This window comes from Citrus clementina, unplaced genomic scaffold (assembly GCF_000493195.1).
Source record: "Citrus clementina cultivar Clemenules unplaced genomic scaffold, Citrus_clementina_v1.0 scaffold_5, whole genome shotgun sequence".
NCBI classification, from domain to species: Eukaryota; Viridiplantae; Streptophyta; class Magnoliopsida; order Sapindales; family Rutaceae; genus Citrus; species Citrus x clementina.
Window position 1 is genome coordinate 17,862,266 of NW_006262201.1, and position 6,847 is coordinate 17,869,112.

Consider the following 6,847-nt stretch of genomic DNA (forward strand, 5'->3'; position numbering starts at 1 on the left):
AAGGCCACTATTCCTGCATCACAACCACTTTGTCATATTGGTTTGCTAGTCCACAAAAATTCTAACCCTATGTTAGAAAATAACACCAAAAGTAATGCTCCTTCTTCTTCTGATCCTTTCACCTAGCTATTCATAACAAAAGAAAAAGAAAACCAGCAGGCACCTCAGTTAGCTTTCCTTTTCAGTTTTCTTTTGTATATGGGTTCAATTCTTTTAAGGCGAATTGCCAGTATTAATTTTTGCTTTTCCGTTTTTTTTTTTTTAGTTTACACACACACATACTGGCATAGATTCGGATGCAGAGGTGGTTTCTTTATCACCCAAGACCTTGTTAGAATCAGATGGATATGTATGTGAGATCTGCAACTAAGGGTTTCAAAGAGACCAGAACCTGCAAATGCATAGAAGAAGGCACAAGGTGCCACGGAAGTTGCTGATGAGAGAAACACAAGAAGTGAAGAAGAGGGTTAAAGCTTCTCCTTTGTTATCTTCTGCAATGCAAGAAGCATTGTCAAGCCTGCAACTTTCCGAGGGAATGGAGTGGGATATTACCCCATTTCCCCCAAAAATACCCAAAATATACCTTTAACCATTAACATCTTTAATTTTACATATATATTCTTAAAAAATTAACGAAAGTACAAAAATAACTTCAATAAAATCATAAGAAAACTGAACTGGTTCCCTAAGTTACAAAGTCGAGCAAGATCAAAAGAAGCAAAAAATAATATTTGACGTTTACTCGACTTGTTTAAAAAATTACTCAATATTTGACTCATTCAACATACTTACTCGACTTACTCAATTCCTTTACTTCACTTCTTACTCGATCGAATACTCGACTTACCCAATATCATACTTGACTTCTTTAAAAAATAACATAACTGTTACTCGATTTGTTTAGAAAACTTACTCGTCTTTTACTTAATTTATTTTAAATATTGCTCAATTTAATACTTGATTCATTCAATAGGGTATATTTAAATATAAAACCCCAACTCTGCACTGCTGCCAGCATTGTCAGTTATTGTAATGTACAGTGAAGGGCGTTATTGTACTTTCATCAAGAAAGCAAACGGCTCTCTAACGCTGATACATGGATTATATGTCTAGCCAAAACTATGGTACCACAGTTGTATGTTACCACAGTTGGATCCAACCATTGGATCTAACCCACAGTTGTCACCAGAATTGGATCCAAAGGTTGGATTCAGCTGTGGTACCATACAACCGTGGCACTATAGCTGGACCCTATATGTCAATATATTCATATATTCTCTCTAAGTGCAGCAAGGACAAACCTCACGTAGGTATTCAAAAATTATCCATAAATTTTTTAACCAAAATAACCTTAAAAAACCAAAAAAAAAAAAGGCAAGAAAAGAAGTTAAAGGTCACTCCGTAGAATTCACCTCTGTTTTTCGCGTTCGATGCAATCCCCAGCTGCCAAATGGAAATTTTGACGGAAAGGCCCGATAGAATAACGAAAATTTATGGTGCTTAAGGCAGCAAAAGCCTTTTTTTTTTCCAGAGAGAGAGAAGCAAGGAAAGAGTTAAATCGAAGGAGAAACACTGGCTTTTTGCAGCCCCCAAATGTTAAAACATATGCAACCATGTTCCCAATACTTTCAACAAATAGTCATTGCGCCGCCCCCAATTCCATTTATTTTGAAGTTAAAGACTTAAAGTAACTTTTATAGTGTAAAAAACTATAATTACCTTCATTTGAATAGAATTGACAGTTCAAACGTTGGGTTAGTAGAGCTGTGTTTGGTAGAGAGCACATGGCTAAAGAACTTTTGAGGTGGCCGCCGCTAGGCTGGCAAGTATCGTGCAGAAGAATTTAACTGTCCGATTTTTTCCTCTTTCTCTGCAAGCGGTAAGCTTTACGTCTCTGCCGCTACCGCCTACAAGCGAACATAAGTAAATTTCTTTCTGCCCCGTCAGAATTATGTAAGCAGATCCCACCCGATCCCGTGATTTTTATTGTATGATGCTATTTTATAAAAGAAATAAAAATTATTTTTGCGTATCGTGAAGATTTCATCTCAATCTTTGTGTAAATCTATCACAATTTTATGAAGTATAACCAGAATAAGTAGTATATTATTAAGATGTTTAAAAAAAATCTTTATATTAATCATTAGAGACGAATGTAATCCATTTTTGAATGAAAATTCATATGAAACGAAGCATTGTACCTCATGTTCATTATCAAATAACTTAATGACTAGGATACAATGTAAACCTACACAAAACAAAAATATAATAGTACCCTTTGTTGAAAATGTTAAATAGTTACACAAACATATAAATATATATTGACGATATATATATATATATATCGGGATCAAATATTAAATAACACCCAATTATATATCGGGAATATTTAAAATTAAACAAAAAAAGCCTACATATAAGCATGCAATTTCAAGTATAGAGTGTACTTAAATTGCACTGGTATCGTTTGTAAAACACAGAGCGAGCAAAAGTTCTTTCATTCTTTTACATCAAAAACAAATTTTGTAAAGGCAAATCGTTATTTATTAGATCAAGCCATTAAAGTAGGAACATTTTTGTAATAAAACATGTAAGAGAAAGCTAATGATTGCCATTTCATGTAGGTGTGGTTGGAGAAATAAAGGGACTCAAATTGAGTATTAACTATCAAATATCAATAAATGTTAATTTAAATTATTATAAATTTCAACTTATCTTTAAATAACATTCAAAACACAAGGACAAATGAGGGCGTATTGATGAAGATTTTTGTATCTTCTTAATTGAAGTTTAAATTTATAATAATTAGGGACAGATTTTAGGAATAATCAATTTGTTAGGGAGTAAGTGAAAATTAATCCTGTCAACAGTCAATGCATGTGACTTTTCTAAGCGACAAAAGTTGTTTTCTCTCCTTTCCCTCCCAATCAGGACAAAAGTTGGGTTAGTAGAGCTGTGTTTGGTAGAGAGCACTGTTGTTTTTTTTTTCTTTTTTACCCCTCCCGATCTGGACAGAAGTTGAATTAGTAGAGCTGTGTTTAGTAGAGAACACTTCCAAAACTCCATTCATGCATATTGCTTTAAGCTCCAGAATTCAATCAAACGCATTATTGCTTCTTGAAATATTGTTGATATAAAACAAATGAATTCCGATATTTGTCAAATTTCTACGGCCACAAAAATACAAAGAAGATTATTGAAGGTGACTTTGTAAGGAAAGCCCACCACTAATAAATTAAAAGTCAAATTTAACTCAAAAATTCAAGTAATCAAGTTTGACAATAATCTGCAGCAAACCAATTTAATTCAATTCTCCAGTAGCTTCACTTTCCTCAATTCAACAACTCTTCCAATAATCCAATTGATAAATGTAGAAGTTGCAAAACAATAATTAATAAAAACAAACACAGAAAGTGATGAAATTAGAAAGCCAAGGCGTGCCAATGAAGCATTGTCCTTAAAGAACAGATTCTGCCCCTTACCGGATAATTTTTGGGTGCATAAAAAAATCAATGACAGTCTAATCTTCCAAGATTTAATGGCGTTCCAATTATAATGGCCCACTCCAAACTACAGTTAATTCAAACAGCTGATTTAATTTTTTTTTTTAAGGTAAAGTGTAAAGCTTTGATGAAGATGGAAAGGATGACAAGAATTTTCCTTTTCCTTTTTTTTTTTCACAACCCAATCCGTCACTGCAGCTGACTTTTTATAACCTTGAATTACAACAATCATCCCCTTGATTTTTGCCACGAATCAGTGCATGAAATTGATTTTAAAACCGGAGATCAAGCAGCTACAATGCTAAAAACAAGCCACGGCCTCTGACATATAGATATGCTCTGCTTGACCAATAAAAATGAGTTTAAAACTGATTTTTCGGTCCAAAATAATGAATATATAAGCTTTCATCAAGTGGTTAAGAAATGGGCTAGACCCGTGAGCTCATATATGAAGGTTGTGTGTGCATTATGAATTTTGTATTTTGAAATACCTCACAATTTGTAACAATTGTGAGATCAGACAATTAATTATTATGATAAAATATAAACAAATAATTTCTTTAAGATATTGAACTTGAGAAACTTATAGGTCCGATTAAATAAAGAAGGAGATCCAACCACCTAGGGTGGGCGCGGTTCGGTTCGGTTCGGTTCGGTTTGATTTTTTACTAAATTTTTCATAATCGTTCGATTACGATTATTTTAAAATCATAATCGCGATTAGTCAAATTACCGAAATAATTAAATACTCGATTAATCAAAATAATTCGATTCGATTGGGTTCGATTATTTCGATTATGGGCCTATTGGACCTATTTAGGGCTTTTTAAAATTTAAAACCTTAAATTAATAAATCTACCACAAACATAAAAAGTTAACAAACAAACACCACCGTTAAAGTTGCTGCAACCTGCAAACAATTCACGGTCTAGAATTTGCAGCAGCTGAATGCATGTTGTGATGGAGTGTGGCTGAAGGTCAAAAACCAGCCACCATCAACATGGCAACAGGCAACAATTATATGACTTGGTTGTCTTATATAAGTACTTCAAGTCCTGCAATTAAATTAAAAATTGTAACTAATTAAATGTAAAGAACCCGAGGACCTGCAATTCTTCGACTAGCCACGTACAAATATAAATGGCCAACCCAACAGGCAAATTTTCATAGAAAGTAAAGCATTTTCTGGGCACCATAATGATCATGGAAGCTGAAAGTTTAAGTGAAAGTAGAAACCAAAGGGAAGAAGACAGTAAGTCAAGGCAAAAGGTGCAGAGAGAGACAGGGTTAATTGGAGAACTATCTAAATTCTCCATTATTACCACTCATGATTTGATGGTTATCTAAATTCTCCATTTCCGTAACACAGGTATAAACAATTCAGCAGCAAAGTTTAACCGCACCAAAGTATATAAAAAAAAAATTAAATATCACAAAATCTTGCATTTACTCGAAGAAGTTCACAGTTCACACGGCAGGTGACAGTGGCAGCAGCAGCGGTGACGACTGACGATCAGCGGCGGCGACGAGCAGAGGGGACAGAAGAAGACAGAAGTGTGGCTGAAGGTCACGACTCGAGCCTGTGGCTGAAGGTCACGAGTCACGAGTTTGGTTTTTGCTTTTGGCTGAAGGTCACTACGAGCAGCGGCCAGCGGGAACAGAAGAAGTCGAAGAAGACAGAAGTCAGAAGTGTTTAGATTTATATTTTAGCTTTAGGGTTTTTTTACAATCGGTTTATTTGAGATTCTGGTTCGGTTTTTCGGATTTTTTTAAAACCGAACCGATTGGTTTTACTATTTTTATTGTATTACTATTTCGGTTTTTAAAACCGAACCGAACCGATCGATTCAGTTCGATTTTTTATTAATCAGCTTTTTTTGCCCACTCTTACAACCACATTAACCCCAGGTTTTGTACCCCCCCTTTTTTTGTCTTTTTGTCGAAGCAACAGTTAGATTTGAATAGTCATAATAAAATAGGCAGTAGTTTTTTTCTTTTTTTGAATGATATGAGACTATTGCTAAAATTACAATTCATTAATTTATAAGTCTTATATACCACAGCCCAGATTTACTTACATTTCTAAAAGAAGAAGATTAACTTCACTCAAATTGAAAAAGAAAATTAAACTTTCATAATGTGTTAAGGGGGCTTGAACTCGTGTCCTCACAATTATGAGAGTAAGGTTCTAACAATTCAGCTGGTAGTTAAAAATGGAAAAGAAGTCTTGGGTGGGGGCTACCTCTAAGCCATCAAACCTGGAGTTCTGCGAGACCTTTATTCATTTTGAAAATTGTGAGACATAATTGAGACAAAAGATCTATTTGTTCATCTCATGATGCATTTAATTTCACCCCAAAAAAAAGTTTGGAAATTTTGGAGGGTTAGAAGGATGTTTCATTGAATTCAATGGTGTTTTCTGATGATGGAAGTGGATAAGCTAATAGAAAAGTATTGGGATAGGGAAGAGAGAGCTTTACGATAGGTTTTGTAGAGTTTGCGTCATTGGTCATTACTGACCATGAATCATGAATGGCCCGTGAAATGCTAGCAAACTTCACCAAACGGTCTTACTTTAGAGTGGAAGCCTAGATAGAAGTCTCCGAATTTGGTGGATGCCAATGCAATCTGCTGAGAAATAAAACATAAATAAATAAATAAAAATCTACAGCAACCGTACCACATTCTGATGAAGAGTCCATCATACAAATATAATGTTGCCTGAAGTAATGGTTCTTTCTTTATGTGTTTGCAGTGCTTCCATCATTTATTTTTGTGACCATTGTTGCAACATATATAGGAGCACACCACGCATTAAAGCCTAAGAAACTTTGAATTTGTTTTATTGGGCTGAGTTGTTATTTATTTATTTATTATTATTAATTTTTTTTGGTATTCTCTCTCATACATTTTTACTTTTTACATGGTTTGAGTAGTTGTAATAAGAGTTTTGGGGGATTCATCAATAAAAGGAACAAATTCTTTTGCAGTTACATGATAAAGTCCAAGCTTCCGTTGTTAAGTGAAGAATAATGATTTCTGATTAGAATAAAATTCTATGCTAGTTAATTAGGAACAAAAATATATTAATCATCTTGCTAACCAATTATCTGTTCCCACCTTTTAACCTTCTCATTTGCTATTATGTTGCGCCAATTTTTTTCTCATCGTCAATCACGATGCTGCTCCTGCTGAGCTCAATGAAGTTTCAGTCCATTAACATGTTTTTTGTTCCTCCTTACGGCATATATTCTTCCAAATCTTTTATCTATTCTTTACCGGAATGGTCGGTCTACTTATTTTAACATAGTATGTCGTCCTTCAGTTCGATGGATTCGTTGTTT